This window comes from Drosophila serrata, unplaced genomic scaffold (assembly GCF_035046125.1).
Source record: "Drosophila serrata isolate PLE 108 unplaced genomic scaffold, ASM3504612v1 contig_276, whole genome shotgun sequence".
NCBI lineage: Eukaryota > Metazoa > Arthropoda > Insecta > Diptera > Drosophilidae > Drosophila > Drosophila serrata.
The window spans coordinates 3,111,258-3,118,941 of NW_028257174.1; the positions used below are offsets into that span (position 1 = coordinate 3,111,258).

General features: G+C 38.0%; 1 long non-coding RNA gene across 1 annotated transcript; it reads left to right on the forward strand.

Annotated features, from left to right (window-relative positions):
• The first annotated feature begins 916 nt into the window (after nucleotides 1–916).
• LOC147643198 (uncharacterized) lies at nucleotides 917–2,763 on the forward strand. The gene is made up of 3 exons (XR_015272269.1): nucleotides 917–1,405; nucleotides 1,463–1,586; nucleotides 1,651–2,763. It is a non-coding gene; the product is annotated as an uncharacterized LOC147643198 (long non-coding RNA).
• Nucleotides 2,764–7,684: the final 4,921 nt, after the last annotated feature.

The window sequence follows — 7,684 nt, forward strand, 5'->3', positions numbered from 1 at the left end:
TTGTGAAGTGTGCAAAACAACGAAAGCACCAAATTATGTTTTGCGACCACCGTTAGGGAAAGCACCAGAAAGCCAACGATTTTTCCAACGCTTATTCATAGATTTTCTCGGACCTTATCCCCGATCTAGAGGTGGAAATATAGGTATTTTCATCGTGCTTGATCATTTTTCTAAGTACGTTTTTCTAAAGCCCGTAAGAAAGATCGACTCCAGTGTCGTTATAAAGTATCTCGAAGGAGACTTATTTATGTCGTTTGGTACTCCTGAAACGATTGTTTCAGACAATGGGTCTCAATTCCGGTCGCATGCATTTCAAAAGTTGATGCAGCAATATACTGTTACGCATACACTGACGGCAGTACATTCGCCTCAGGCTAACGCCTCCGAGCGCGTTAACAGGTCCGTCATCGCTGCAATTAGAGCGTATTTGAGGCCTGATCAAAAGGACTGGGACGAACACCTAAATAGGATCAGTTGCGCACTAAGATCGTCCGTGCATTCAAGCCTGGGTACTACACCCTATTACATGGTTTTTGGGCAGCATATGGTCAACTCCGGGTCCACATACTCTTTGCTGAGGAAGCTCAACCTTTTGGATGATCGATCCTTAAAGTTTAGTCGTCAAGACTCGTTTGACGTTGTGCGGGAGAAAGCATGTAAGCGAATGCTGGAGAAACACTCCGAGAACGAAAAGAAATACAATCTTAGATCTCGAGTTGTGTCTTATGCAGTGGGACAAGAAGTGTTTAGAAGAAATTTTAAACAAAGCAGTTTCCAGACCGGATATAATGCTAAATTTGGACCTTCTTTCGTGAAAGCAAGAGTGCGAAAGAAATTAGGAAGCGCCTACTACGAGTTAGAAGACTTGCAAGGAAAACCCGTAGGCACATATCACGCGAAAGATATTCGCCAATGATCTGGCTTCAGTCGGCATCAGTCTAGGGTACCAGTGGTATGTATACCCTAGCCAGATGTTACCGGGGGGCTTTTGTAGTGGCGACTGAAGACCCTGCCACGGAAATCAGCCTAGAAGGATGCTACGCTTTATGTGAAGCCTAAGCCTAGCTTCGCCAGTGTTGCCGATCACGTAAAGGTGGTCAAGCGACTACGTAACAAAGCTTTGAGCAAGCTTGCACGTGCCGTAATGTAGAGCTGCATTTAACTAAAACGCGTTTTGGCATATTTAACAGAGAATTTACATTTGCTCTGAAGACGAAGAAGAGCGCATTTGCCAATTAGGAAATTTTTTTCAAGCCGACTTTCCGTTTCCGTGGGAGGTCTTTTTAAATCAAGGTCTAGAAGAGCATAGACGTGTCGGGTGCTCGTAATTATCAATAAATCAGACAGTGGCAGTGAATCGCGTAAACCAAGTGTTGAAGTGGCCGCTGAAAGCTTCGCAGAAAAAGTGAGTAGAGAAGTGCCAAATTTGTGGGGCACAGTGAGTAACCTTTTTGTTGCCCAGGTTAGGAAAACTAGAAAATTGGAGGCAGCAAAGCAGCGTCGACGCACGGCCAGGGCCAAAGGTCGACAAGACCTTTCGCCAAGGGAAAATCCCTTAATTTTGTTACCAGGGCTCAAGCCAGCGGGTAATTATGAAAATAGAGTGTTTGTTAAAGGCAGTGCTTACTGTTTGAATGGAAAAATTTACAGATTGGGCCCTGCAGTAAAGAGTCAAGTCCCTAGGCAAGGGGTACCCCTAACCTGAGGGGATGAAGTAGAGAAGCTACAACCAGCGCAGGAGGAGCCGATCCCCAGGAAAAATCAGGCCAACAGCGCGGATGCGCAACTCATCTCTTGGCCAGCTTCGCGTCGGGAAAAGCGATTAATTCTTTTTTTTGTGAAAATTTTGCTAACCTCGCGGGTTAACCTTGACCTGACCCCTGTGTTCTAACCTCCTCCTAATGCAAGTGAAGAATAATTTTAAATAGGGTTTTACCCTTAAAGCCCATTTTGGTTACTTTTTCTTCTGAGTTTTGTGAGAACAATTTGCTCTAACAAAGACAATGTGATTAATGGCCCAAAACATTTGTTAATATTGGCCTTTGAATTTAAAAACTTATGCTCGAATTATGCTCTCGATCTGCTTGCGTCTAGCCGTGAATTTAATGAAGCCGAATAACGAAAATTTATGCTGAATTTCCAATATTTTAATTTAATTTATTATTAATTTAGTTTTTTAATTTAATTTTTACACCTTTATTTTTTTTACTTCAAATTAAGTTCCATTGTTGCATAGCAAAAAGAATAATAATATAAGAAAAATAGGGCCATTCGGACTTTAACCCCTTTTTTCCAGAGAAAAGCTTCGAGGGAGATCGATCTTCGCCGATGGAAAATTGAGTGAGTCTAAAAAAAAAAAGCCATTCGAATGAAAACATGCAATTGAAAAAAAAATGAAAATACTTGAAAACTTAAACAATTTAAAAATGATTTAATTTAAAATATACAAAAATAAAATCTCCATAAGCTAATGCAACAATTGAAATTGAAATTGAAATGAACTAAAGACATGAAGTAAATTTATTTTAATAGTTAATAGAAAAGAGAAAACATGAAGTAAACGAACATTTAATAATACAATTTAAATTTGATTTAAACTTTTAAGAAAAATTATTTCTTTTGAATTTTGTGCACAATTTTTAAACACATATATGTACATCTATGCACCTCCTCAATTTTATACATTGTAATTTTAGCTTATATTTATCTTTGTTAGCTTTAAGTATTGAATTAGTTTTATTAAACCTGTTTTAATTTTAAAAATCATGTTAGTTTAAAAACCGGTATATACCGACTCGTAGGATGACTCCACGGTCGTAGGGTCCTGAAGGGATCACCAGAGCCATGCTCTTGCGGCAGGTGATCGTAGGTTGGGTGGGCACAAAGCGAGCACAACAACATCTGTGTCTCTGCATTGTATAGATTTTCTCTCTGTCTTCTCTTCTCTCTACTTCCGCTTTTCTTCTGTCTTCTTTATGTTGTGTGAATTTTGTTTATCATTTCTTCCGGTTTTGTTCTAGCTTTTATTTTGTCGCAGCACGCTCAATTCTAGTCTTTGTAATAATAATGTGTAGTCGTTGTCCGAGATCTGGGTGAGCAAGACCTCCACCCCCAAAGCCGACGAGCTAGAGCCGGAAAAATAAAGCGTGCCCCAGCAGCCCAGATCCTCACCAACCCCGACGAACTTTATGGTTGCACGCTACAGTTATAATTCATTATTATTATTAAGAAAAGTGGCGCCCAACGTGTGGAGCCTTAGTAAAAAAATTATTTTTTTATTAAGACTCGCGGATAGACAAATTCACCACATTCTACTTTAACTCTCTCTTGTATTTTATACCCTTATTTGCAACAATTTCGTTTTATTTATTCTTGGATAACAGCTTTTTGAATATTTGTATTTGTAACTGTCCAGAATTTTAAAGTTTGTTTGTTTGTTTTAATAAAAATAGTTTTTTTTATTAAGACTCAAGGGTAAATAAATTCTTTCTATTTTAGTTAATTTGAACTAGCTTTCAACTTCTTCAAACTGGTGTTAAATTTTTTTGTTTTGTCTTAATTAGTCTTGGAAAACAGTTGTGATAAATATTAGTATTTCCAACTGGCCAGACTTAAAGGGAAACAAACAATTTTTCTACATTGAGAGGAAGTGACAAGGTGCCGTTAAATTGAGGAAAACAGAGAGGGCAATACAAAGAGCATTTTCTGTCCCAATTTTATAGCACTAAGTCATGAAACTAGTCTCGACTTTGAACTCAACTCTATGGAAAATTCTGGCATTTCTTTCGAGTCGTGCCATATCCTGGAAAAGTAATTTACAGCTTTCTTTAACTTTCTTTCTAATCTTTTCTTGAAGCTTTATTTTTTTAGATCGTATTCTGGAATACATGCGAACGTGTTTCCGAACTATTCGATGTCCGAATTCGAAATAAATAAGTATCGCTTCCCTTGTTCTGAATAGGTCTTGAACCTAATCAAAAATCTTTTATTTTTCCAATCTTTCAACTTCTGAGAAAATCAATATAAAATGACCCTTCGATACGTGTGACATCTAGAGTTCGGTAAATACAATTTGATTACTTTATTCTTGATTTATTCACGAGATTTCATCTCATAATTTTCTATATTTTTTTTGCTTAATTTATTTAAACATTTTGGCTATATTTATCGCAAAGAAGCAGAGGGTTCTGAGAATTCGATTGCAGCAAGTTAACTGCTATCGGAACAAGATCTCATTTGTCGAATTTAATTCGTATTTTTTTTATTGTTGAGATTTTCTTGGGAACGATGGGGTTAGACCGCTCTCCAGAAAGGGGGGCTGAATCAAGCCCAAGCTATAATTGTCCGATATGTAAGGCAGGCATAAACACTGCCGAGGTCTTTGTAACCTCATGCCAACACGAGTTTCACAAGCGATGCATAGAAGCTCACTGGAAGGATAGCGCACAATGTCCGGTGTGCAAAGTATCTTGTAGACCAGCTATCTCAAAGCCTATAGAGGGATCTGACAGGCAAACCCGAAGTGGCTCGAAGAAACGGCAGCCGTTAGATACAGTTTCTCAGCAAGCATTGGATAATACAGCTTCAACCTCAGGACAAAGTTCACAAACGAACACAAGTGGGGTCAACAATTCAAGCGTTTTGACGGCTAATGCTATTACTTTACTGGCTATGGAGCGAAGGTTACTGGCTACGCTTTCAGAGAGGATGACCGATTTAATTCAAAATTCCGTAACAGATTGTATCACCAGGGCGTTAGCTAATTCAAGTCGAGGTATGGACAGTGCTCAGAGTGAGCATGCTTCACAGCGGTCGCTGGGAAACGATGATGTTAGGGGCGGATCTAGAAATGAATCCAGAAGCGAATCAAGACAAGTCCTCTTGGCTCCTGGTTCTCCCGCTTCTCAAAGAAGCACTTCCTCCGACTTAGTAAACCGACCAGATAAAGTCGTGCATATCCTGAACGGATGGAAAATCAAATTTTCGGGCACAGGAGTATCTGTAGACAATTTTATTTACAGAGTTGATACATTGACTCGGGAGACTTTAGGCAACAATTTCTCTTTGCTGTGCAAACATGCTAGTGTCCTATTTGAAGGCAAAGCAAACGAGTTTTACTGGCGATACCATAAAGCTCATGGAGAAATTAATTGGGACAGTTTCTGTTCAGCTTTGCGCCTTCAGTTTCGGCAGAGCAGAGACGATGGCGATATCGAAGAATTAGTTAGAAACACTAAACAAAAGCCGAACGAATCGTTCGATTGTTTTTATGATACCATTACTGCATTAGTCGATCAGCTGGAACATCCCTGGACATCGAATAAGTTAATTCGTGTTCTGAGAAACAATTTGCGGCCAGAGATTAGACATGAAATATTAAATATTCAGATTAATTCAGTTTCTGAGTTAAGAGAGATTTGTCGCAGGCGCGAAGCCTTTTTAGCCGATGTTAAGCGGTCCAGTGGCTACGCGCGAAGCACTCCGTTTAGAAGGGAAGTGTCAGAGTTTGGTCAGGAATATGAGGCTCAGATAGATTCCGAACCTGAAACTGATGGCGACGTCGAAGCGTTTTCTTTGTTGTGCTGGAATTGCCGCAAAGAAGGCCACCGATATCAAGATTGCGTTTCGGAGAGAAGAGTATTTTGTTACGGTTGTGGAGCTGCAAATACTTACAAGCCAAGTTGCAGTAAGTGTTCAAAAAACTCCAAAGCCGGCATGTCGAAGTCGCAATTCAGACAGAAGACTTCGAGTGCCTCCCGGAACCAAGCCACGATGACCGAAGAATAGAAGATGCAGCTAATGTTGCTCAACTTCCTTTCCCTGACATTCAACAACTACCTAGTCCCTTGCTACATAGCAAAATCTCGGACTTAAGAGAAATAATTTTACCGGAAGATAACTTTAAATTACAGGATGTACAGCAACAAAGGTCTCGCAATTCTACTCGCATAAAATCATTCTGGCAAAATGTTAAACAATGTAGAATTGGCATCGAGTACATAAGCTCTCTACCGACAGGACCAAAAGATCCTCGACCCTTTTTGCCAATTAATATGTTAGGTCGAGTAGTTTATGGCCTTTTAGACTCCGGCGCATCAATAAGTTGTGTTGGAGGTAACTTAGCTCGTGAGGTAATGACCAAAGGGGATTACAAAGCAATTAACAGCAATGCTGCTACGGCTGATGGCCGACCACAGCAGATACTAGGATATTTCCAGGCGGATGTTGAGTACGCCGACGTAAAGAAACTGGTGAAAATTTACATAGTGCCCTCACTGAAGCAGGATTTGTATCTTGGGATAGATTTTTGGAAACTTTACGATCTTCTTCCCAGGAATTTGTTTATTTCCGAATTAGACGCAACGGAGACTGACTGCAAGGACAAAGCTGACCAGCATCAATTGTCCGATATAAATAAACCCCCAGAATCGCACATACACACATGCAGGAATACAGTTGAGGGAATATAAATAGTAATTAAAAAAATAATAACCCATACTTTTTAAGGAAATTCTTTTTCAGTATGCCCAGAGTGTAAACAAAGCTCAAGTGTAACCATATTGTTATGTTTTGGCTTAGAGTTGTCACTTTGGAGTTGAATATTTATATTATTAGGGTTACATTTAGAAATTAAGTAATATGTTAATACTTAGTAAAGAATAAAAACTATATGGCCTTAAAAAATTAAGGATTTTAAAGAAAACTATATTGCTGTTTTAATAAAAGGCAATTAAATCAAGTGGCAATAAAATGTAATGATTCAAACATTTATCTTTGTTTTTATAAAATCTATACAAGTAAGCCGTTTAATATTATTTATTTAATAGATTATTATTATGTAACCGATTAATAATTATAAATTAATAAAAATATATGTTTTATATTTTTAGAAACCTTTAAATATATTTATAATTATTTTAAAACTTTTATCTTTGTGTATAGAAAAACAATTAGGTGAGCCCTGTTTAATGTTATTTAATTAAAAGATTACATGAAACTTAGTGCTGGCATAACCGATTATTAATTATAATTTAATTAAAATATATTTCTTATATTAAAAGAACATTTAATTAAAATTTCTAATAATTTTTAGAGACCTCCTAACTCAACCAGTTGTAAATCCACTTAGACACACGTCCACCAGACCTACATACATGTAATTTAATTTTACTATTTTAGTTTCACTGCCGTTGGTTTTCAGTTTACAGTTTCTGCATTGTTGGTGGAAAAGTGCAACAAGGCTACACACACACACACGCAAGCAGCAGACAGGCACACATCGAAGGACCACAGAAAACATTTGTTACAATTTCCCACGTAAATACTTCCTGCCAAGAAGCGCTCACCGCACACGCACATATGCAAAAGCACAATTATAATTGTCATAACACAAAAGCAGCTGAAAATTTAGTGCCAAGTGCGAAAAGTTCCACCAAACTGGATGGAATGGTAACGCAGGGAAAATGTGAGGGAAAACTGAGGGAAAACTGGAGAGAAGTGCCAGGGGAAAAGTGCCAGGAGAAATGTTGTGCTCCTAACCAGAGTCGAGGGTGGTCAAATGGGTTTGGAAAATGGTAGAAATATATGTGAAATATTTTTTAAAAATTTTATAAGGATCTAAGGATAATAAATTTAAAAAAATATTTATTTATATTAAGGAAAATGTTATGTAAATTGATATTAA